Below are 22,520 nucleotides of genomic sequence, written 5' to 3'. Positions count from 1 at the left end.
ACCCAAGTGTCCAGATGAATGGATAAACCAAATATGGCATATATACATAATGAAATACTATTCAGCCTTGAAAAGGAAATTCTGACCCTGGTACAACACAGATGAACATTGAAGACAGTGTATGAAGTGAAATAAGCCAGTCACAAATGGACAAACATTGTATGATTCCACTTACGTGAGGTACCTAGAGTAGTCATATTCATAGAGACAAAAACAGAATGGTGGTTGCCAAGGGCTGGGGAAGGAAGATGGGGAGTTATTGTTTAACAGGTATGGAGTTTCAGTTTGAGATGATAAAAAATGTCCTAGAGACAGATTATGATGATAGTTGCACAACAATGTGAATGTATTTTACTGCCACAGAACTATACTCTTTTTTGTTTGTTTATCGAAGTATAGTTGATTTACAAAGTTGTATTAGTTTCAGGTGTACAGCAAAGTCATTCAGTTATACACACACACACCTATATATACATATATATATTCTTTTTCAGTCTTTAGAACTATACTCTTAAAAATGGTTAAAATGGTAAATTTTACATTTTGTATTTTTTACCAAAATTAAAAAAAAAGAAACCCACCATGATCATCCTATCTGTAATTTGCTGTTTTCACTTCATTTGCTACCATGAATGTCAATTAAGGTACTCTGATCATTTAGACATGATTGCAAACTATCTGTATAAATGTACCATAACTGAGTTCACCAATCCTCTATTGTTGCACAGTTAGGTTGCCTCTGATTTTTCTCTCCCCAGAAGACATCGTATGATTCAATTGTGACATATCAGGTCACACTACATTCCTGACGATCCTTCTTTTGGATTCATTATGGGCATTCACAAATATTCTGAAAATCTTGCACTTCAGTCAGCAAAATCTCCTCACCATTAAAAAATATTTATTAACTACTTGTCCCTGTAATATATTAATAATTAATAACAAAGATGATTAATACTTAATTTTAAATATTTAGTAAATACTTGTACACTTTTTTTTTTTCTGGCTGCACTGCACAGCATGTGGGATCTTAGTTTCCCAACCAGGAATCAAACCCATGCCCCCGCAGTGGAGGTGCAGAGTCCTAACCACTGGACTGCCAGGGAAGTCCCAGTACTTGTACACTTTCAAACTTACTATGGAGGAAAAAAAGGTTAGAAATGTTACTAACTGAACATGACACTGTGGACAAGATTCAAAATACTTAACAAGAGGTTGATAAAGGCACCAATCACTCAGAGGAGAGGCCAGCTGAACAATGGGTACGCCGGAGCAGTTAGCCCTGACCAACCCCAAAGAAACCATTTAACCAGGAGTATGGGGTAATATAGGAGTTCTAAAGCAAACGTTTCTGAACAGACCCTATCTTTTGTCGGTTGCCCAAAGGAGAAAGAGCATAATTGGAAAAAGAGGAGCCAGACTCTGGACTGGTAAAGTTCAATATCCTTATGGGACCTAGAAGTGGACAGTCCAGAGGTTCTGTAGGATAAAATGGCCTGGAGCCTAGGAGAGAGCTCTGGTGTCCAGATCAAATATACACTTGGAGGTCAGAGCACACAGTTGGGCAGAGAGATCTTTAGAAGCAGGACTTTGAGACTTCTGTGGGCGTCCCCTGTTAATGGCAGAGTCAGTTCAGCAGCTCTGGGGGGAGCCTGAGATGTGCACCTCTGACACGTTGCTGAGTGAGGCCTATGCTGGTGCCCAGCCTACAAACTGAGAAGCAAGGTGTCCTGAGGGTGGGTAGACATGGAGAGAGAGTGGGACTTTGAAGAACCCTGATCTTGAAGAGAGGTTAGAAGAGGCACCTGAGAAGTCCAAGAGAGCCTGGGTTCTCCAAGATCAAGGAAGAAAGGAACAATGTGACAACCCTGCTGAAGAGGTACTGGGCTTGCCTTCGCCCACTCGGGCTGGCACAACACAACATGACAGACTGGGTGGCTGAAAGAGCAAACATTTATTCTCCCACAGTTCTGGAATCTGGAAGTCCAAGATCAGGGTGCCAGCCTGGCTGGGTTCTGGTGAAAGCTTTCTGCCTGGCTTGCAGGCAGCCACCTTCTTGCTGTGTGCTCACATGGCCTCTCCACGGTGTATACCTGGAGAGAGAGGTATTTCTCTCTCTTCCCCTTATAAGGACACTAATCCCATCACGGGGCTCCACCCTCATGATCTCGTCTAAACTCAATATCTCCCAAAGGCCCTACCTTCTAATACCATCACATTGGGGGTGAGGGCTTCAACATACGAATTGGGGGGGGGGGGTGCTGGGAGGGTAACACAAACAGTGCGTCCCTCACAGTGCCCACTGGACTTTGTGCAAATGTAAAGATGCCCCGTAGGTATCTGGCAGCAACTTTAGTGGATGGTGTGATTACTTGAGGGTACACAGATTCATTATGACAACCCAAGACCACTTCTGTAATACACATGAGCTGTCAGGACTCTCAGCGCCCCCCGCCCCGGGAATGCTGAGCCCCTAGCTTGGCAGAATCTCTGCGTCCCAGCTCAATGTAGCACCCTCAACACAGAGGAGGAGGCAGGAGCCCCTGGGTGCACATGCCAGGATGCTCCTGAAACAGGAGTCCAGGCCACAGACATTCACATCTCTAACACCTGCTAACTTGCTAAAAACACTCCTCCTGGGCGCTACAGACTGAACAGACAGAGTCAGAAGGCTCAAATCCCTGCCGGCAGCCTGCATTTTCTTTCTCTGAAACTATCAATTTTGCTTCACTTTACAGGCCCAGCAGAAGTTCTGTTTGCGGAAATTGAAGATACGTGCCGTCACAAATGCCTCTTATCCCCATATTCCCACAAGAAGCTCAAAGTAAAGGCACGTGGTTTCCCAGGTCCAAGCTCCCAGGCTTGTTATTCTAGTGATCTCATCAGTCATTCTGCAGAAAGCCCTACAGAAAACCAGGCCTGCAAGAGCCCTGCTCCCCATGGAATGGCTTCCTGGGGAGTTCTCGGCTCAGCTCACAGCTCTCTGGCTCCGGCCATGGGATCTGCTGACCAGGGGAGTCATAAATTGCACTCAGCCATCATTAGTTAACCTTGGAAAGTCATCACAATCCACTCAATGAGAGATGGGATTTTCCACATGCTTTATTCTCGATTAAAATTAAAATTAAATAAGCCAGGTACTGCCTTGTAGAGCCAATAATATTTTATAATTGTGCTTATTTGTCAAGATAAGGCAAAAGACCAAGCAGAATGCCAAAAAGAAGCTACCTTGACTTACATATCATCATTACAACAATCTCACTTATCCGGACATATTAGCTATGTGACAAAGGGCTAAAAGCTAACAAAATTGAAATCTGTGCAATTTATTCACAGGAACACAACAATGTATCTGATTTATTTATTTATACTCTGGAGATCATTCTAACTGGCCTAGTTATTTGTTTTCCAAGGCAGAAACAAATTAGAATGTAAACTCCAGGGCAGGGATTTTTGTCCATTTTGTTCCCTGATGTATCCCTGACACCAAGAACAGAACTCAAGTATCTGATGGATGGTGAGAGAATAAACCTTTACATGTTCTCCTCAATTTTATAGTCCAGACCCACCCTGTTATATCACAACTCAGCTACTTCACACTTGAGCCCCCCAAAGACTTTTGATTTTGCAACCCCTGGTTTAAGTGCTATGACAGACCATTGGCTTATAAATGGATATTCTAAACAACGGATATAGTTTCCTGTAGGAATAAAAATATTCCCTCTGTGATCTTGTTTCCACTGGTTATTTGCTTAGCCTTTTGTTTTTACCAAAACAAATGTCTACCTTGTTTGCTACCAGGTTGTAAACTCCTTCACGCTAGTTATTGGGGCAAATTGGTTGAATTGAGCTGGAAAGGGAAGTTTTAGCTCAATGCCTAGCCTTCTCTCCAAATTGAACTCTGCCTGGAAAGCAATAGAGTCTCGTAAAAAATCAATAAACAGAAACCTCAGTTAAGAAGTACAGAGACCAGAAAGGGGAGCACTTATGCCCTGTGATGATAACGGAGTCCAACAGGAAGAAGAAAGACTCCTCTTCTTTCCTGGCAACAACTCACCCAATGAAAGGCCATGGACTCTGTGTTTACTAAAGCCCTTCCAACTTCTTTTTCCCCTCTATAAAAGAGTTCTCCTCCCCTGGCTGTGTGGGGACTTGCACGTGGGTCGCCATGGTTGCAAACCCCAAATTGCAATTCTCTGCTGATCCTGAATAAACCTATCTTTGCTAGAGAAATATCTGGCAGTCTATTTGTTTTAGGTCAACAGTGTGAGTAATTGTCTTTAATCCCTCTCATTACCTGGCATATCACATATCACAGTTTCGTGGCCAATCTGATATTTCCTATAATAGCCAGGAATCCACTAAATCTATGACAGGCAAACAGTTCTTGCCAAGGCTGAATTCAAGAAAAATTGAAATGTTTAAGAGCCATGTTTTTAAAAAAAAATTCAAATTGAAAATAGCTTATTGAGTTCTATTGGGAGAATGGGGATATTAGAAATGTACATTCTCACAATTTAGAACACCTAGAACATCAACTTTATTGAATAGAAGACTCTCACTACTTTTTTAATCAAGAAGTTCCTGTCTGGGCATCTCTAAGAAATAATCCTGCAGGGGCAGTTGGGCAGTTTTCTGATCTTTCATATTTTTAAAGAACTCTACCATTCACGAGGTGGGTTATCAGGCATTACTCATTCTCCAAACCACTCCTTAAGGGATTGAATACCACTTTCCCACAACCCTAAAATAACAGAAATTGTAAGTTACCTCATGGAGTTAAAAACAACTTTTTAGGAAAAAGGAAAAATTAAGAAACTCCAGGATATTAAATATATGCATCTACTGCTGATCACATCTTATCTCAGAAACATGAAAATAAGAAGGAAAAATAGTGTACCTTAGACTCAGAGGAGCTGAGACTATAATCTTCTGATCTTCAAGTGACTTGCCCAACGTCACTCGATGATTTGCCTACAGGATCAGGGCTAGGGCATCTTCTTTTCTTTCATGCAACAGTAGCTGAGCACCAATACATGCAGGCACTGGAAAAACAGAGATGAGCAGAGGCAGCCCCAGCCGTCCTCCCCACCTCTCACCGTCAGGGGCTCTGCTCTCTGCTGGGGCAAGGCAGGACAGAGCAAGGCGGAAAGCCAGAGCAGCACACATAGCCCTCCTTTCTCAAAGGAGCTGGCGGCCAGGACACACTGTTGCTGCTAAACCTGGGAGTATCCTGGTTCCCAGAGCCCAGCACCCCACCAGCCTCACCCAGGTAGGTCCTAGAGAGGACAACGCGTTCCTGAGCCCCACCTCTGCCCTCTCAGCTCTTCTGTCTGGCTGGAGACAGGCATGCCTGGCTCCTTCAGGTGGTTTGTACGTACAGAGAAGGTGGCCAGGGAGCACACCCACCAAACTGTTAGCAGTGTAAACCTGGAGCATGGGAGAAGCGGGGTGGGGTGGAGAAGCAGAAGGCCCTTCATTCCCTTCCATAAAGTCTGAATTATTTGAGAGGTAATTTTGAAAATGCAAATCTGGAAAAAGAAACCAAGAAAAACAAACACGAAATGTGCAATTCAGATATAGAAAGATTTGGGTTGAAATCCAGGCTCTCCCATTGACTTGCTGTGTAACCAGGTCTCCATTTTCTACCCATTTCATAGGGTTGTTCCAAACAATGTAGTTGCTACCACAGGACCTCTCCCTCTCTGCCCCCCCCCCCCACTCCCGCCACCCAACAGTCCTGGTCACACTGTGTGGTCAGTCTGTTAATGGGTTCCTCCAGGGCAGGGGTGGTCCCACTCTTTGCTTTTTCCTATTATCATACATGACACAGTAGTGTTTAAAATTACCTGGGGAAACATATAGGCAGAGAACATGATTTATATCGCATACACTCCACTTGAAACTATGATTTTAAAAAATCTTTTTAAGAATAGTGGCAGTTCCTTCCTCTGACTTTCTGTTGCTACATAGCTTCATTCCTCAATGTATCTTGTGGGAGGTAGGAAGACTTAGGGAGAAGTATTTTAGGAGTTGTTGAAACAATTACACGGGGTCATAGGAATGAGTCTTTCTACTTCCTCCTCAAAACCAATAACAAATACTCCATGTTCATATTGCATCAGCAAAAAAACAGTATCTCTCACTTCATTTTTCCCATCAATTTACTCACAGAATATCTAAGAGTATAGCAGAGGTCCCAGCATGAAAGCCAGAACCATGAATAAAAAGCAGATGTGTCTGAAAAAGAGGCCTTCATGGAGCTGATCTACAAGCAGATCAAGAAGCCTCATCAGCAGTAACTCACACTGCAGGGAGGATGAATCAAGGTGTACAAGCTGAGTTTCTCCCCTGGACTTGACAACTAATGGGGAGGCGTTGACGTGGGCTGGATTTCCTCAAAATCCAGTATAGGCTGAGCTGTTGAAACACTATTTTTATTATAACTTTATTATCATTGCAAAGGGGGCCTGGGAAAAAGTAAGTTATACAATATCAGAGAAAACAGTTCAGATTTTCTGGAAATATTTTCTGATCCCAGGCATATAAAACAGCAGAATGAAAAAACACAATCCCCATGTGTGGCATCTTCACCACTCAAAAGCCCTCCATGAACCGATCAGGCAACTCACATAAAAATTTCAAACTCTCACCCAGCTGTTCCCCTTTGAAGAAACTAACCGTAAGGATATAAAACAAAACATGGGGAAAGTTCACTCCACAACGATGCTCAAAGCAGGGCAATGTGCAACATCAAAAAAATGATACCCCACGTTTACTGACTTCATTACCTGATAGGTCTCTTGACCGCAAAGCCTCAATACAATACAAATTCAATCTTGATCTCTTCACGAGGCTCAGACAACACCAAATATACAAGAACCTGAAAACCATTTGTAAATCCTTTTACTATTTCAAAAGCGCAAATATGCAAAAAACTTACACTCAGGGAAAGAAAGGAACGGTGGAAAGCAAAGCAATGCATGTTCTAAAAGTACACATACACCTGTGTTTTGCAAATTTCCAGAGCAGTGAGCCCTGAACTAGTGAGCTAAAGACAATTGGTGGCAGATAACAGAGCAATTGTCAGGGGCTCCACAGCCAGCTGTCACTACTCAGTCACAAAGGCCAAAGCAACGGAACTCCTGGCTGAAACCGAGCCCACATCTGTTCACTGTCCCCACCTTTGGGCCTTACTGTTGCAGAACTCAGCTTAAGCGAAACGAGAAATAAAGCATTTTTGTAAAGCGCCCTGAGTATGATGGTTGCTTGATATGTGTTTAGTGAGTAATAAAGAGAATGCATTTAAGCCTGCAGCAAGTGCCTGGAACATGTAAATGCTCAGTAAATAAAACTTGCTACTCTTATTAATCATTTTCTTTATTATTATTAGTAGTAGTAAATTAATTAAATAAATAATTACCATTTGTATAGCTCCTTAAAGTTTATATAAACTGTTGCCAACTCCCACAGTGATCCTATAAGAGAAAACAGTCTCACAGAAGTTGGCAATTCATCCAAGTTCGTACTGCCAGCAAATGCTGAAGTCGGGGACTTGACCTCCATCTGAGGTTCTTCCCCCTTGACGAGTCTGGAATCTTATAATAATGGCCTCAAGCCTTCTTTCTATCATGGACATGATTCTCAACAACCAGTCCTTCCCCAGAGGCAAACCGAAAACTCTGGCAATCGTGTTCCCCTGCCAGTCATGGACTGACTTAGGGAAATGGCAGTGACCCAATCCATGCCAATGACTTGAGCAAAAGTCTTTTGGGATTTCTGGGAAAGGGTTTCCTCATTACTGAGGAGGTGTAAAGACACGCCTTCTCCCCTTCCACTGGATGTCTCCTATCTTGATATGACCCTTCAAACTACGTACCCATCCTGGGACCATGAGGGGAGTCAGGCTGAGAATGAAACCAACACGGGGCAGGAACAGAACCAAAAGAATCACAGAGAAACAAACTCAGAGCCAGACACTCTGCTCCTGGACTTTCTGCTACACAAAGGAATTCTTTTCCCTACTAGGAAAGCCAGTCCGGGTTAGGGCTTCTGTTCCTTACACCCCCAAACATCCTATTTGATACATTATCTACGCATGCCCCTTATGTATCAGACCCAGCTCACATATTTCTTTTCCCCTATGCGGTAGCTCTGTATCTTCACATGTGGGGATTTCTAAGCTTCCATCAGATGGGATTTTGATTTCCTGAAATCCTAAATGGCAGAAGAAGAAGGGACACAGTGGTATGCACAGCTGTACAAAGGGAACACATACTGCCGGTTCCCATCACACGGCTAACTATAGAAGCAGAGGACACCACACTGAGTCCCACTGAAGCTTCCGGCGCCTCTCCCATGACCCCCACCTCCATACGGCACAACAAAGCTCGACATCTGGAAGCCTGATGATCTTCAGCTGCCTCTCTCTGCCCAGAGAGTATCGTACTGCACACGACCAGGAGAAAAGAAAGAGGAGAGAGAAGGAAGCAGAAGAGATTTCATTAGAGCATGTAGTCTTTTCTTTTGGGGGTGATAATGGCAATTTGGTTAAAGGACCCAAAATTACTTGTGAAATGTGTTTTGTCAATTAACACTTCAAATTCTTTTTTCAAAACTTATAGTACAAAATAGAATCTATTCAACTGTTCTTTGATAATGTTCTACTGAGACCACTGAGTGATTTTTATTGCATGCCAGGTATCAGCTAACCTTTTGTATCTTTCCCTAAAACCATAACACACTTGAGTTGCAGCTTTCTAAAGTCTAGACCAGCCTTAGGGCTTCTCAGCACCCTCCTTCCAGCAAAAGCAGGGTCTAGTCAACATTTACCCAACATGTCTGCTGATCTCAGCCTCGACCTTGACCTCGTGAGATTTCCCTCCAATCCACTTGAGTCATGTCCTCCCAAAACCTATCATCACCTGTGCCTACCCTCACTTCTGAAATGCAGCATTGTTGTGAGAATTAAGCAGCCCTCTCTAACCCCGCCTATCTACCCTCCCCAAGTCTCCAGCTCTTCAACTCTTATTGCACCTGGTTTTCAACCTCTTTGAACCCTCAGGCCCCTTGCGCCTTTGTTTTCTCCCATGCCATCAACATGTCCTGCTCTCGTTTCCTTCTCCTTAGAGGCTAGAGCTCATGATCCATCACATCAACTGCTCTCTTTCTGGCATCCCCAACCCTTCCAAGCCACCAGTCCCCAATTCCACACCAATCCATACATCCAAATGTTTCCACTTCTCTAACTGGTAAGGCAAGTTTTGCTAGAGCAAATCAACCTTGCAGACTAATGGCATAACACAATTATGATTTCCAACAAGGCTAAGTGCTTGGAGTGACTCAGCAACAATACGTTGTACCAATTCCATGCACACATTGGTTGTTCAAAATCTTAAGTACTCTATGCACCTGCCATGACCAGCAGGAGAGCATGATGGGGAAGAGCCGGGCATCCTGGGTCTGCCTCTTAGTAGCTGTACAACCTCAGGCAAGTTGTTTAACCCTTCTGTGCTTTAGTTGTCTCATTTGTAAAATTAGAATAATAATTCTATCTTTACAGAGTTGTTGCGAGAAATTAGTGAGTTAATATATGTCGTTAACAATGCTTGGAGCATAAAAAGTGTCCAAAACGATTGGTGTCAGTTACTATTTTAGAGAGGATTGGGGCCATTGGATAGGATTTCCCTCTATTTCCTTTCCTTTAACTGTTCCTCCAGTTTATTCACATCCACATGCATCCTTATTTCTTTTCTGCCTTTCTCAAAGAAAGAGGTGTCCATTTATATTTAATTCTTCTAGTTAATATGTCCTCTCCTCTTGTCTATATTTTGAACCTAGACCTTTACACTGGGTCCTTTTTAACCTATAAATTTACTCAAGTGTCTCTCATCTTGAAAGAATGGAAGAAAAGAAAGAAGGGGAAAGAAGGAAAGAGAAGGGGTGAAAACTTCCTTTCAGCATTCCCAGCCTTTCTAACTACCACCAATTACTTTCTTCCCTTCACACTCCCAGCCTCTTAAGAACCTGTCTCCTCATCCCTGTTCTCCTTCTCACCTCCGTGGAGTGGAATTTGCCACCTGCCTCCATATACACCACACAAGCTGTTTTTGACATTATCATCAATGGCTCTAATTGCCAGTGGTAGCTCTGCCATCCTTAATTAACTGACCTCTCTGTAGCATCTGGCACTGTTGACTTCCCTTTCATTACTGAACTCTTTCTCCCCTGAATTTCCATGACACGAGAGTCTCCTACTGAGCCTTCCTCCCCTCAGACCTGTGCCTCTTACTTCGTTGGCTAGAACCTTCTTCCTATGACCAGGTGTACTGAACACTTACCGAAGAGCAGGTACGACGACAGCTGCTGGCACCAGTTAAGCAGGGGCAGCTGAAACACAACTCCAGAGGGCACTACTCATAGTGGGATGCAAGGACTCAGATATCTGAGCGGTCCTTTCTGAAGTCATGCGATGGCAGTGACACGACTCAGTCCCTGCCCTCACACTTGGTCTAGTGAAAAAGATCAACGTGTAACTAGATAATCGGAGGACAAAAAGAAAGGTACAGTGACGAAGGTAGAATGTGTACACACCCTAATTACCCTCCATAATTTTTTGACGCATTTCACACGTCACTCTTCACACACTCCCCAAGTAATGACGTCCCATCATGCGATTTTAACTGAACCTAGTAGCCGATGATGCCCAAATTTTGTATTATTTGCACAGAAGATCATATTGCCTCTCAAACATCTCTACCACAAGCCCTAGAGGGCACCAAGCACCAAAAACACAAACATAAATAAATCAAAATCTTACCATGAGGCATTAATCATTTCCCATCTATACCACTTCAGCAGACCCCCTGGTTTGTCACCCTCTTGGACGTTTCTTCAAGCCTGATTAAGAGTTATCTGTTTGAAACACAAGCTAATTTTATCACCAAACCCCTAGTCCTACTCAACTCCTCTGCAGAAAAGCTTTCAAGGATTGCTCTTAGCAGCCCAAACAAAATCCAAACTGCCTGCCCCTTAGTGTGATACACAAGACCCCGAATGATCTAGCTCCTGCCTGCTCTTCTGGCATCTACGTAGCCACATACGTACCCTGCACCTCAGCCACACCAAACCACCCTGAAGAACCATGCAGTTCTTTCAATCCACAGTGTCCTTTCCCACCTCATTGCCTTTGTACGTATTGTACGTCCTGCTGCCTAGAATGCCCTTCCTCTGGTTTTTCACCTCATGAATTTCTACATTTCTCTGTTTGACCAATCTAGGCAGAGTTAAGTGCCTCTGGCTCTAAACTCCCCCCATAGAAGGCAGTCACTTCTGGGACTTGTCACAGTGCTGTGATTCTTTATCGACAATGTGTCTCTCCTAGGACAGCGTAAGCCTCTGCCTGAGGACCCTGCTCATACTCTTGGGCCTTCAGCATCTGGGGCAGCGTCTAGCATGTATTGGGTACTCCGCCTGGTCAAGAGGTAAACTCACTGATTTATTTTAACATTGTTTAATCACAATATTTTTTATTAGGGACTTTGAAGGTAATTAATTCTCTTTCATCAAATGTCTCTTCCCCAGAAGAGACTATTTGACTGTTAAAATGATAAAAATCTAAACTGGAATTCTACCTTAATATAACACATATTTTGAACCAGTTAGGTATACTATTATGCAAGAATTTATAAAGAAAGCAGAATGTGCCAGGACCTTCTGAGATGCCAATTTGGGGGCATCAAATGACTCAATGTCATTTGAAATTTTAGTTAGACATTCATCTCTAATAAAATTAGAATATATGGTTGCCTATATTTTATCTCACTTGAATGTGGAAGATAGCCAAAAAAGTCAACCTAAAGAAGTAAAAAGGAATAACCCATAATAGAAGACAATGTAAAAAGAGAATATATATACGTATAACTGAATCATTTTGGTGTACACCTGAAACTAATACAACATTGTAAATCAAGTATATTTCAATAAAATTTTTTAAAAAGAAGTAAAAAGAGGAAAATGTGTAAGGCTTAATTTTTGCTACAATGACCAGTCGCTTTATCACTGGAGTACCCTAGCTATTAAGTAAAATATTTTTGACAGTATCTTATTTATAACCATTTATTTATTCTTTACCTAGGTACTTTGACTTTCTCTAAGAAGGTTTATGTGTTTTAATTAAGTTAATACACTGATATCTGGTAAGCCTTGTAACTAAATTTGCCAAATAACTGGCCAGCATGGAGGGCAGGGTCTGAATCGATGAAACAAAGTGAAGCTTCAGACCCATGTGGAACGGACCTTACCCCTGGGTTCACTGGGATCACACCCAGAACCTGGCGGTCACTGCTCTGATTTCCAAGGAGAGAACAAAGACATGGGGGAAATCTCTGGATTTTAAAAGTCAATAAACCACAATACTTCTTAAATCATTCTATGCCAAAAACACCACAATGGCTGTCTACACTGCCAAATCCGCTAGCTAACCACTCAAGTTTAGATTCTCATTCTGCACCTCAATATGAATACAGAAGGAGCCCTATATTTTTGTGCAGGATGCAGGATTTTTGAAGACTGGGAGAACTTCCTTGGCTGGTTTCCACAGTCTGTGCTCTGACCCTGTCAGGCTACCCCACACCCCACCCACTACATATACACTCATGCTCCAACTCTTCCGACAGTTGTACACGAGCATATGTAGGGGAATAGCGAATTAAAACATAAAAAGGAAATATCACAGACCAATGTGTATTGGGTTAATGTGAGTACAGAAGAGGGTACCTGACCTAGCATTAGCTACTCCTTGGGGTTTCATCTTTGACCCATTACACTCTCTACAAAACCTGTGGGTAATTACACACACACACACACACACCCCTTAAACTGAGTCTATGCTGATAACTCCCAGTCTGTATTTCTTGCCCAGAATATCTAACTGCTCATTTGGCTCTCTCCCCACAAGAATGAAGGACATAAAGTTAATAAGACCCAAGTCTTCCCATGCTTTTTCAATACAGATGCACAGTAGCAGCTAGAAACAATTAAGAGCTACCAGAACTACACAAACCGAATTTGGCAGGGAAAGAAAAGCAGGAACTTAGACATGTGGCCTAGGCATTTACAAACTTGTTTTTGCCAAGAAATGCTTTGTTCAAATAAAATCTTACTTAGAAACCCAAAATGTGAAATCAAGAATAAACCACCTGCTCAGGTTGCAGAAGAAACCACGGAAAGAGGAACCCTAAGCTGGATGCTGGTCTCTTCCCTCCCCTCCCCCAACATTGTCCCCATTTTCCAGAGCAGCCCCTGAGGCTCCTTGAAACTCTCAGAAATCTGCAAAACATAGTTCAAAAACTACTGGTCAATGATTATACTACCCAAAGCAATTTACAGATTCAACGCAATCCCTATCAAATTACCAATGGCATTTTTCACAGAACTAGAACTAAAAAGACCCTGAATAGCCAAAAGCAATCTTGAGAAGGAAAGACGGAGCTGGAGGCATCAGGCTCCCTGACTTCAAACTATACTACAAGGCTACAGTGATCAAGACAGTATGGTACTGGCACAAAAACAGAAATATAGATCAATGGAACAGAATAGAGAGCCCAGAAATAAACCCACGCACATATGGGCACCTTATCTTTGACAAAAGAGGCAAGAATATACAATGGAAAAAAGATGGCCTCTTTAATAAGTGGTGCTGGGAAAATTGGGCAGCTACATGTAAAAGAATGAAATTAGAACACTTCCTAACACCACACACAAAAATAAACTCAAAATGGATTAAAGACCTAAATATTAAGGCCAGGCACTATAAAACTCCTAGAGGAAAACATAGGCAGAACACTCTATGACATACATCAAAGCAAGATCCTTTTTGACCCACCTCCTAGAATCATGGAAATAAAATCAAGAATAAACAAATGGGACCTCATGAAGCTTAAAAGCTTTTGCACAGCAAAAGAAACCATAAACAAGACAAGAAGACAACCCTCCGAATGGGAGAAAATATTAATCACCAAAGCAACTGACAAAGGATTAATCTCCAAAATATACAAGCAGCTCATGCAGCTGAATACCGAAAAAGCAAATAACCCAATCCACAAATGGGCAGAAGACCTAAATAGATATTTCTCCAAAGAAGACATGCAGATGGCTAACAAACACATGAAAAGATGTTCAACATCACTAATCATTAGAGAAATGCAAGTCAAAGCCACAATGAGGTATCATCTCACACAGGTCAGAATGGCCATCATCAAAAATTCTTGAAACAATAAATGCTGGAGAGGGTGTGGAGAAAAGGAAACACTCCTGCACTGTTGGTGGGCATGTAAGCTGGTACAGCCACTATGGAAAACAGTTTGGAGGTTCCTTAAAAAACTAAAAATGGAACTACCACATGATCCAGCAATCCCACTACTGGGCATATACCCAGAGAAAACCATAATCCAGAAAGAAACATGTACCATAACGTTCATTGCAGCACTATTTACAATAGCCAGGACATGGAAGCAATCTAAATGCCCATCAACAGATGAATGGATAAAGAAGATATGGCACATATATACAATGGAATGTTACTCAGCCATAAAAAGGAATGAAATTGAGTTATTTGTAATGAGGTGGATAGACCTAGGGACTGTCATACAGAGTGAAGTAAGCCAGAAAGAGTAAAACAAATACTGTATGCTAACTCATATATATGGAATCTAAAAAATTGGTACTGATGAACCCAGTGACAGGGCAAGAATAAAGATGAAGATGTAGAGAACAGACTTGAGGACTCGGGGCGGGGGGGTGGGGGGGGCAAAGGGGAAGCTGGGATGAAGTGAGAGAGTAGCATTGACATATATACACCACCAAATGTGAAATAGATAGCTAGTGGGAGGTTGCTGCATAACATAGGGAGATCAACTTGATGATGGGTGATGACTTAGTGCACCAGGATAGGAAGGGTGGGAGGGAGTCGCAGGAGGGAGGGGATATGGGGATATATGTATAAATACAGCTGATTCACTTTAGTGTACCTCAAAAACTGGCACAACAGTGTAAAGCAATTATATTCCAATAAAGAGCATTTAAGAAAAATCCACCTAAAAAAAGAAACAAAAAAAAACTACTAGTCAAGATCCATGAAGGTACTATTTTTAATACAAAAATTAACAGTTTAAGCACAATTTGGGAAAGCTAAATGGTAACCATGGGTGAGAATTTCCACGAATATTAACAGATACACACTACTATATATAAAATAGATAACCAACAAGGACCTACAGTATAGCACAAGGAACTCTACTCAATATTTTGTAATAACCTATAAGGGAAAAGAATCTGAAAAAGAATGTGTGTGTGTGTGTGTGTGTGTATAACTGAATCACTTTGCTGACTCAACAGCACAGCACTGTAAATCAACTATACCTCAGTTAAAAAATAAGTAAATAAATAAACAAATGTCATTAAAAATAAAGTTGGTTCTAAGCAGTCAGCTAGATCTGTCTTTTTCAGGTTCTATGTCAACCACCTCATCACGTTTTTTCAAAGATGATAAATCCCAATGACAAGGAAAAGCCTAAAATTAGTCATTTTTTGTTTAAGTTACAGAAGGCCAGGTTTAAACTGCTATCTTTCTTATACGTCCTATATCATATCTTTCTTATATAAAGTCCTGTATTTTCAAAATCTATTTGGTTGATTAAAGAAAAGGAAAGAAAGGAATTCAATTAAAGAAACTGAATTAAAGAAACAGAAAAGTATCCAGAGGAAAGCTTGGCATTAGGATTAACAACTCAATCGACTTAAGGAAACAGATAATAAACAAGGGCATATCTGTAGGTTACCATAGAGGAAACACACTTTTGTAAAGGAAAACCCCAACTTCAAGACATAGACATAAATGACACCACAATCACCAAAACATGAAGCAAGGTGAGCAACTGATTGGTTGGTTGTCGGTCATGATACCAATTTGGTTGCTTTGGTTACTTTGACACTGTAAAAGTGTCAGTGAATCTCACAGGGGCAAAAAATCAGCAGAAATTCACTTAACAATTAGAAATCTTCCCATTTACTTAGTGGACACTGTATAGGGAAATTACAAAAAAAAAATCATCTTTAATGTTTTCATCAGATATGATAAAAAGATACTATAATAACATTTATTCTGAAAAAGCATAAAATGATTAAGTATTATACAGATTGGTGCTTCTCAACCCAGGCTGCACATGAGATTCACCAGGGGAGCTTTTAAAATTCCTGATGCCCTGGATCTATCTCAGACCTACTGAATCACAATTTTTGAGGGTAGCCCTTGGCACCAGTATTTTCTTTTCATTCCCCAGGTGATTCTAATGTATCACCAGGCTTGAGAGCCATCGATATAGTCTTGAATCAACTGATCAGCTCAGCTGTCAAACACCAACCTGAACAAACCATTCCTTTTTGATAGCAGTGATGCCTGTGAGTTGGGCTTCTCCAGTTCATGACTAGTTAATAATGATGGGTAAGGCTGATTTTTGCTGGTTGTTTGCTTGACCCATATCTGACTGAAGAGGCTGCATTCTCTTCTCCTTTAAAGCAGACCTAACTTTGTTGTGAGTGTGGGTTTGGGGTTTGGCGGGGGGGCGAGGGTTGGTGGTTCCTTCATGGACTGTGAATGTCATTGTTTTGATACAGGTTTAGAGAACTGAAATTGCTGTTTCAAGAAATACAACTGGGGGCTTCCCTGGTGGCGCAGTGGTTAAGAATCTGCCTGCCAATGCAGGGGACCGGGGTTTGGTCCCTGGTCCTGGAAGATCCCACATGCCGCAGGGCAACTAAGCCTGTGTGTCACTGAAGCCCACACGCCCTAGAGCCTGTGCACTGCAACTACTGAGCCCACATGCCTCAACTACTTAAACGTGCGCACCTAGAGCCCATGCTCTGCAACAAGAGAAGCCACTGTGCACCACAACAAAGAGTATCCCCTGCTCACCACAACTAGAGAAAGCCTGCATATAGCAATGAAGACCCAACAGAGCCAAAAACAACAACAACAACAAACAACTGGTTTTAGTAGATAAATATGAGCTCGCTTGCATGGAATGTATTGCATCAAAAAAAGTAGAATTACAAAATGAGTAATTACAGCCTTAATCTGTAATATGTTAGGTAAACCAGAAAATGATAAATCGTGCTCAGAAATATTTTGAAAATTATAAAGTGTACTAGTGTTTACGTATTGGTAAGAGATAAGATTTTATGTTGCTACTCTGTTTACACATATGAACCAGGGAGCCATAAGATAGTTTGGGGAAAAACGGGTTGTGATTTTTATGGTGATTTAGAAGATTGAAAACTAGGTTCTGGCCTCCTCTATAATTATAAGGGACTAATATTATATCCATAAGAGAGGCTCATAAACACGGAATTTCTCTCCAGAGCCAGAGAGATGAGCTATTTTCAAGTTACACTGGGGTACCATAGGAAGTTGAAACATGAAAAGCTTCCTAACTGAAGCAATCAGAAGTCAGTAAGAGCAGAGTCAAAAAGCTGATACACCATGTTTCAAACATTTTATTTCAATTTTAGTCATATAAATAAAAGTAAAATAATTCACTAATCTTTGGATGTCAGGTCATGATTGCAGTTCTGTGCTGCCTTTCTTGGTTAAGCCATGCCTAGATTTCCTTCTTTCATTTCTTAAATGCACTTGTACCTTAAAGTCACTTGTGAAAAAACCTGAGGGCAAAATGTCCCTGGTTTGTTTTGTGTTTTTTTTTGTTTTACTATAGTTTCCCAATCTTTTATAGCTATCTATTCCACACCTGGGGAGCAGTAGTTTGTTGATTTTTTTAAAATTTAGCCTTTTAAAGTATATAATTCAGTGCTTTCTAGTGCCGTCACAATGTTGTAGAAACATCACTACTCTCTAACTCCAGAATCCAGCCATCACCTCAAAAAGAAACCCTGTACCTATTGCCATTCATTCTCCATTCCCCCCACACCAACACCCTGGCAACCACAAATCTACAATTTGTTTCTATGTATTTGCCTATTGTGGATATTTCATATAAATGGAATCACAATGTGTGGTCTTTTGTGTCTGGTTTCTTTCACTTAACATAATGTAACATAATGTGTCCATGGTTCATCCAGGTAGTAGCTGTTGATACTGTTTTTTAATATGGCTTATCTTTATGGGTCTATTTGGCAATCAACTTAGCTTTCATAGAAACAGCATTCTTTTTTGACACTCCCATTATATCAGTTTATGTAATATTTAATTAAATTGCAAAACTACGATAGCAAGTATTATGAAAATAAAGACTGTGACTACACACCACTGTAAGTGTGCACCTGAGCTGATAAAAGCGAAGTACCCCTGTTCATTATGATGACAGTTATTTGCCACAGGGGCCTCTGCGCCCTGAGCAACAAGGGGTCCGTGATTCAGAGGGAAAGGAGAGCCCCGGTTAACCCCATGAGTCGTTGTAGTGTTGGTGGGTACTCCGTTACCTAGGATGGAACGATATGCATGCAGAGGGTGTAGAGGTGATAAGTGTCTATTAGACAACCCAACACAACCTCAACTGTCCCCAAGAGGAAGTCTTCCATGTGCCTACTTCTTCAAAAGAAGCAAGGATGTGTTTCCACAAAAATAGGTATACCCTTTTGCTTCTATAAAAGCTCTCCCATCCTACCCATCTTTCAAGGGTCAGCTCAGAGGTGTCCTCCTCCCAAGCCTTGACTCCCCAGAGTGCCTACCTGCTCTCTCTCTCTCCTTCCTTTCAATTTCCAAAATACTTATCTAGTTCTTACAGTGCTTATAACTAGTATTATATAGCTAGTTACACAATGTCTTCTCTTCCAGAGGAGGCTGTAGGCTGCTTCAGAGGCAGGCTTTGTGTTTTTATATCCCCTACAGCCACCAGTACAGGAAGAGGGGCTCAGGACACAATCTTTGCACAAATCTGTAATAAGTTCAAGAAATGTTTATTAAGTAAATAATGAATAAGCACATTGATTAAATAATTAATGAAAGTATGTACCTTCCTACCTGGCTACAGAGCAAGGCACCTCTTTCTTCAATATGCAGTAAGGGGGGCGGGGATGAGAATCTGATGAGGCAGAGTGAGAAGCAAAGGAAGAAAATCAACTCCTCTGGGTGCCTAGCAGCTATCAGAAATCATGACTCCTCCAAGTGTTGAACAGAGATCGCTTTCAAAAAGGACAGTGTTAGATAATGACACTTCCTGATGTCCTTTGATGTAGAACAAATTGAAAACAGAGAGAAAAATCTTTGTACTCAAAATCTCCCAATGTCTTCAAGTGTGGATTTGGTTTTTCTCAATTAAATTGTTATACCACTTGAATGGGTTTTTAGATATCCTAGAAAGGTACTCATAAGACCATAGCTTCCAAGTTGGCGATTTTTTTAAAGCATTGCTTAGGTGAGGAATGCATAAACAATCCCCACAGCGGCACTGAATACTTTTTTTTGGCTGTATATGACTGAAAAACTGCCAAGTTCATTTTGATAAGCCTTTGTTAAAAACAATAAACATGCCTGAGCCTGCAAACCATGCTGTTTTGAAGAAAAAGCAATTGAGAAAATTAGGAAATGCTTAAAACTGCAATGTCTGATTAAAAAGAAAAACCTCTCTGGTAACGGATTTACAATAAGTCACAACACTGTGCAACCTATTAACACGGAGGGGAGCGGAGGACAAAATGTTAAGTGAGACCAAATAAAAGCGGAACACCATCTTCGTAAATAAATGAGAAGCTACATCTTAAAGCTAATACAGTTTGCAACACTAACATGGGGGCACCAAGGCTATCCAGGAAACTAATCCTCTCATGCTTCGTTAAGTTCAATGTTACCACAATGATGCCCTTGCACTAAAGGAAGTGTAATTTCAGGGACTCGGAATGAACATACATAAAATAACCAAGTGTGGGAATTTCTATTCACATAGAGTTCACGTATGCTGGTTCATAAATGTCTAAGTAACTTTACCGGAATTCATTTCTGTGTTTGTTCTTCACTGATTATAAAATCAGCAGAATCTTGGGATTGGAAGGAAGAGAATTTGAAAAATTTGTGTTCATTTCCCTACTTTAGACAAAACTGAAATTCTCTTCTATCTGCCAAACAAAATCGCAGAAAAATTCTAATGAATGAATTGTAACTTGAGGTCCACAGGATCAAAGTTCTCCGTTTTGTTCACTGACATCCCTCAAGTGCCCGGAACAGCACTGGGCACATGGTAGGCACTCAGTAAATACCTACTAAATTAAATTGGAAAATAAAAAATGTGCAATATAGTGCTAAAATGCTAAATAAGTCTGTTTAAAATTCCTTTTTCAGCACTGTTATAGGTCACAGTGTTAATCAAAACGCACAGATTGTCCTCATATAAGCCACTTTCCTCATGCCAGCTCCAAAATCACAAATCATACTTCTAACTCAACCAGTCAACACAACAGTGGGGTAAGAATTGGAAGACTCCAAAGAGAGATCAGGGTAAATTCTGTCCATCTGTTTTGATTACTTTTCTTCTCCTGGAAATTCACCTGGGATGTATCTGCATATTCATTTTTCTATTATTATTTAAATGTATTATTTAAAGACATATTTAAGAATGTGCTATTTAAAATTAAGGGTTTGTATTTTTTAAAATTATGCTACAAAGGTGGTTTGACTAAATCAACTTCTCATCTATTTCAGAAGCCTCCCAGTTTAAAAAAAAAAAAAGAAAGGTAAAGATAGATAAATAATAACAGGAAAATGACATGATTAGGTGATTCTAGTCATCATTTTTGTTCAAAATGCCTGGAAGCTTTGAAAATTGAACTGAGTTGGAAGGAGAGGGCCTGGATTCTGGTGTTGGCCCCATCACCAGTGAGCTTAACCAATCCTTGCTAACAGGAAACTGAGCTTCCCCAGCTGTAAGGTGAAGAGTTTGACAAGATGATCTCTAAAAACCTGTACAATTTCCAAGATCCTGTGATTATGTGATCAAATACAGTCACTTAACTACTACTCTTTGGGAGGGTCAGACACCATTGGCCTAGTCTGACATGACATTTATAGGGGAAGGGGAAGCAAACTAGTCAAGGGCAGTTGATCTTAAAAGCTAGTGAAGGCAGATACTGGTGAAGATAGTGTGTTTCTAAATTTGGAGGATCTGAAGACTTTCCTCCTGGTTTAAGCTGACTGGGCCTCCAGAGTGCCCAGCTCTCCGCAAAAAAAGATTAGATAAACTAATTAGAGTCCCTTCAGAATGGAAGGGTTGAACCAGTGCTCTAGCAGGTCCCATCTGACTCAACACTAAAAAAAAAAAAAAAAAAAAAAATTAGAAAAATAAAAAAAGCTACAACAGATTCAGAATGCTGAGTTGTGAAAGCCGAAGGCTAACCAAATAGCCCCAGGACTTCCTGGAATCGTGCTTTTAAATTTTGCTTCAAACACTTCCCCCTGAGTCTGCACTACAGGTGCAGATTTTCACTGATTTTCTTTGAGGACAAGGAGTAATTAAGAAATTAAGTCAACTGAAGGTTTTGAATATTATTCCTTGAGGGAGAGGGAAGATTCAAAATAAAGAAATATATGATACACTGGAAACAGAATCCAGAAGAAAAGCGGTCTCTCTTGCACGAGAAGGCTGCATTTGGAACCCACAGGAGATTGGGATCAAAGCCGCTCCCTCTCCAGCCACCTGCCCAGACACTGCCCAAGCGCCGGCCCAGCACCGTCGGGGCAAGTGGGCACGTGTCCCTCCCCTAAACCAACGGGCGCTCCGAGAGGACCGGGTTACGGTGGCGGGCTCCCCGCGCGTCGCGGGGCGCTGGGGCGGCGGGGAGTCAAGGGAGAGCCCTCCGCCACCTCCGCCCAGCCCAGCCCTAGAGCCCGCCGCCCCGCCGCGAAGGATGCCCGGGTCGCCTGAGCCACCGCGTCCTCGGCACGGCCGGGCCGGGGAGCGGAAAGAGGGTGAGCCAGGTGGCTCCCGGGCCCGCGCACTGGGCATCCCGGTGCCAGAGCGACCGGCGGGAGACCGCGCCCAGGCAGCCCGGCGGGCCAGGCTCCAGCCCTCCGCAGCCCGCCCAGAGGGCACAGACCCCCTCTCCTCCCACCCCCCGCCCCTCCCGGCCGCGCTGTGTGCTCACCTCGCGTGGACCGCTGCAGCCCGGGCGGCGGCGCGCGGACATACCCGCCGGGCGCACCCACCGTGCAGCGTCCCCGCGCGGTGGCCCCTTCCCGGGCCCCAGGCGCCGCGGTCCGCGCTTGCCAGAGGGGAGGGGCGGGGAGGGGAGGGGAGCCGACGGGGCGGAGGCGCCGGCGGGGCTGCGGCGGGGGCCCCGCGGGCAGCGCGGGAGACCGAGGGAGCGGCGGGGAAAACCCCCTCGCTCGGCCCCCGAAACGCGGCGGCAAGTTCAGCGACCCCGGCCCGGCCGTGGGCTCTCTGGCCGGCGGGTGAATGGGTTTAGCCCTGAGATCCGCTCTGCGTGCTGCGGCTTGGCGAGGGGTGAGGGGCGCC

The 22,520-nt window shown here is 42.4% G+C and overlaps 1 protein-coding gene across 1 annotated transcript in view; it reads right to left on the bottom strand.

Annotated features, from left to right (window-relative positions):
- The window catches only part of SLC16A12 (solute carrier family 16 member 12), an 81,871-nt gene extending 59,692 nt beyond the window's left edge, over positions 1-22,179 (bottom strand). The window contains exons 1-2 of the mRNA XM_057734073.1: positions 22,150-22,179; positions 4,901-5,045 (exon numbers count right to left, since the gene is read on the bottom strand). The gene's annotated coding sequence lies outside the window, so the exon portion shown is untranslated. The remainder of the gene's footprint in view (positions 1-4,900; positions 5,046-22,149) is intronic.
- Positions 22,180-22,520: the final 341 nt, after the last annotated feature.

The sequence above is a fragment of the Hippopotamus amphibius genome, chromosome 5 (genome assembly GCF_030028045.1).
Source record: "Hippopotamus amphibius kiboko isolate mHipAmp2 chromosome 5, mHipAmp2.hap2, whole genome shotgun sequence".
Taxonomy (NCBI): Eukaryota; Metazoa; Chordata; class Mammalia; order Artiodactyla; family Hippopotamidae; genus Hippopotamus; species Hippopotamus amphibius.
Note: the sequence above shows the minus strand (reverse complement) of the source record. Positions and strands in the feature narration are given on the sequence as shown.